Source organism: Parasteatoda tepidariorum, chromosome 10, assembly GCF_043381705.1.
Source record: "Parasteatoda tepidariorum isolate YZ-2023 chromosome 10, CAS_Ptep_4.0, whole genome shotgun sequence".
Classification (NCBI taxonomy): Eukaryota; Metazoa; Arthropoda; class Arachnida; order Araneae; family Theridiidae; genus Parasteatoda; species Parasteatoda tepidariorum.
Window position 1 is genome coordinate 86,087,746 of NC_092213.1, and position 3,641 is coordinate 86,091,386.

The following is a 3,641-nucleotide window of genomic DNA, read 5'->3' on the forward strand; positions in this document are numbered from 1 at the left end:
AGGACGTAAAAATCACTACTATTTTATTCCTCTTAATTTCCATAATAATAAAAACCAATCACAATTTTATTATTTTATATTAAACCTCACGTGGACCCCCTGACGCTGTTCAGGGACCCCTGAATGGTACCACGGACCCTTGGGGGTCCATATAGACCACTTTGGGAAGCACTGATCTAAAATATCTCCATCCAATGAGAATAGGTTTTTAATAGTTTAAATTTTATAGTTTTTAACTTATTTTTACATGGTACCATGAAATGAATATTTTATGAACACGTGACATTAGTTTTTGTTAAATAAGAACGATCCTTTTAATTATTCCTTTTCATTCGACTTGCTTGTGAAATCGATGACTGACCTGGTTAAGTGAGTTTTTATTTTTCTGATGATTTTGTTTGAGTTTCTTTTCTAAATTTGTTATTTGTATTTCATGCTTTTTCTTGGACTTCTATGCAAAACCATCGGGGTACTGAGGGAGTTAATTTAGGCATTTGTTTCTCCCTCAATTAGAAATGGTTTTGTTTTATGGCTATCGGGGCCGGTACCCCCTGAAGACGTTATTTTAGTTACACATACATAGTAAACTGTAGATCCACATTGTGTACCCCCTATGGGACCTAAAATTAATTCCTTTGGTACTGTACACTATTCCATGTGAATATAATACGTGGTGCAATTAAAATTTTATGGTTCAATATTAAGGTTCCATATCGCGCCTTGCGTTGAATTGAAAAATGACTAAGAACGTCCCTATTTCAAAGCATTTCAGAGGATGAATTTCCTTTTTTTAAGCTTCTAAGAAGACTGTGTTTTTGCATACATAGTAAACTTTAGGGTCACGATGCATATCCCCTATGGGACCTATAATAAATTCCTTCGGTAGGGTACACTATACCATGTTAATATAAAACCTAGTCCAATTACAATATTACAGGTTAATATTAAGGACTGATATTGGGACATGTTTTAAAAATACAAAATGACTAAGTCATTTCTTAAATGTAAGCTTCTAAGAACACTATTTTAGTTATACATACATAGTAAACTGTAGGTCCACATTGTGTTCCGCCTAAGGGACCTAAAATTAAATCCTTTATTAAGGTACACTATTCCATGTAAATATAATAAGAGGTGCAATTAAAATGTCATGGGTCAGTATTAAGGTTCCATATCGCGCCTTGCGTTAGTATAGAAAAATGACTTAGAACGTCCCCGTTTTAAAGTAAAAGGGATGTAAATAAATTGGAAGCTTATAGACAATGCATTTGCACAACCTTTAACTATCAAAAGAATATATATATTTTAAAATCATACCTTAATCAAATTTTTTCTGGTCATTAAGTTTTAATAACAGGGGAAAATAAATAAATTGGCACCACATAAAATGTAATGTATTGAATTAAACATATTGCAAATATTGCTGAGTCCAACAAACAGGGCCACATTGTAAATGCATAGTAAACTTTTGGTCAGCATTGTGTACGCCCTATGGGACCTATTATTAATTCCTTTGGTAACTTACACTATTCCATATGAATATAATATGTGGTGCAATTAAAATATTATGGGTCAATATTAAGGTTCCAAATTGTGCCATGCGTTAGTATTGAAAAATGAATTAGAATGTCTCCGTTTCAAAGCATTTTAGAAGACGAATTTCCTCCTTTTAAGCTTCTAAGAACACTGTTTTAGATATACATAAATAGTAAACTTTAGAGTCACGCTGTGTACCCCCTATGGAACCTATAATAAATTCCTTCGGTAGGGTACATTATACCATGTTAATATAATACCTGGTCCAATTACAATATTATAGGTTAATATTAAGGTCTGATATTGGAACATGTTTTAAATATAAAAAGTGATGACGAATTTCTTCGTTTTAAGCGTCTAAGAACACTATTTTAGTTATAAATACATAATGAACTTTAGGTCCACATTGTGTACCCCCTTAGGGACCTAAAATTAATTCCTTTCTTAGGGTACTCTTTTCCATGTGAATATAAAACATGGTGCAATTAAAATATTATGGATCAATATTAAGGTTCCACATCGCGCTTGCGTTAGTATTGAAAAATGACTTAGAACGTCGCTGTTTCAAAGCGTTTTAGAAAACGAATATCCTCAAAATAAAGCTTCTATGAACACTGTTTTAGATTTACATACATAGTAAACTTTAGGGACACGCTGTGTATATCTCTACAAGCATAAAATTATATACCTGAGGTTGAAAAATAATAACCTGAGGTAGAACAAAATAAACCTGAAGTTGATTTATAATAACCTTAAGTGTAAAATGACACACCATAGGTTGAAAAATATGTAACTCTACAAGCATGAAATTAGATTCCTGAGGTTGAAAAATAGTTACCTGAAGTCGAACAAAATAAACCTGAAGTTGATTTATAATAACCTGAAGTGTAAAATGACACACCTTAGGTTGTTGAATAAATACTTGCACAAGTGTAAAAAAAATATTATTCATGCTGATAAGTAATAGCCTAAGGTTGAAAATGAAACACTTTAAAGTAGTAAATATCTACCTCTCCACAGATGTAAAATTAAACACCTCAGGTTGAAATATATATACCTCTGGAGGTATATTTAAGGTATATTTGAGGTTGATTTTGAGGTATTCATTTGCCCCCTTTTCAACCTTAACGACGTATTTAAATAACAACCTCCTTTATACCTTTAAAATGTACCTCGATTTTTCCATAAGGGTCACCCGGTAATATAATACGTGATCCAATTAAGATATTATGGGTCAATATTAAGGCCCTGATATCGGGCTTTGCGTTAATATTGAAAAATGACTTTGAATCGCCTTGTTTTAAAGGTTTTTAGAATACGAATTTTCTCATTTTAAAGCTTTTCAGAAGACTATTTTAGTTATACATACATAATAAACTACAGGACCACATTGTGTCCCCCCTATTAGGTCTATAATTATTTCCTCGGGTAGGGAATACTATTACCCGGTAATATAATACGTGGTCCAATTAAAATATTATGGGTCAATATTGAGATCTGATATCAGGCCTTGCGTTAATAATGAAAAATGACTTCGAATTTTTAAAGCTCTTTATAAGACGAAATTTCTCATTTTAAAGCTTTTCAGAAGACTATTTTAGATATACATAGTAAGCTACAGGGCCACATTGTGTACCCCCTATGAGGTCTATACTTATTTTCTCTGGTAGGGTACACTATTACCCGGTAATATAATACGTGGTCCAATTTTAATATTATAGGTTAATATTAGACGGAGATATAGGATCATATTTTTATACTGAATATTGACTTCGAATTTCTTCATTTAAACGCTATTCAAACCAAGTAGCACAATTCACAAAAACGATATCGTAAAAACTTAGCTTTGAACATTGTACAATATCGTAACGAAATATTGTACTATATAAAAATGGACCTCTTTTATAACGTATATTCAATATTGCAAAACAATATTGTTCGATATTGTAAAAACGTTGGGGAACGTCGATCGACATCTCTCTGCATTTACAAACGTTGTACTATGCCAACCGACATCGTCAACACGATATTCAAAAAACGAATGCTGTGGAATGCAGACAATCGCCAAAATTACGTTATTTGAGAAAATAAAAATTAGTTTTTGA

General features: G+C 32.1%; 2 protein-coding genes across 2 annotated transcripts in view; both read left to right on the forward strand.

The window, feature by feature from the left end:
- The window catches only part of LOC139426911 (uncharacterized), a gene marked incomplete in the record, with an annotated part of 50,827 nt that overhangs the window by 44,177 nt on the left and 3,009 nt on the right, over nt 1-3,641 (forward strand).
- The window catches only part of LOC107456081 (spindle E), a 153,037-nt gene that overhangs the window by 14,443 nt on the left and 134,953 nt on the right, over nt 1-3,641 (forward strand). The gene's annotated exons all lie outside the window — the stretch shown is intronic.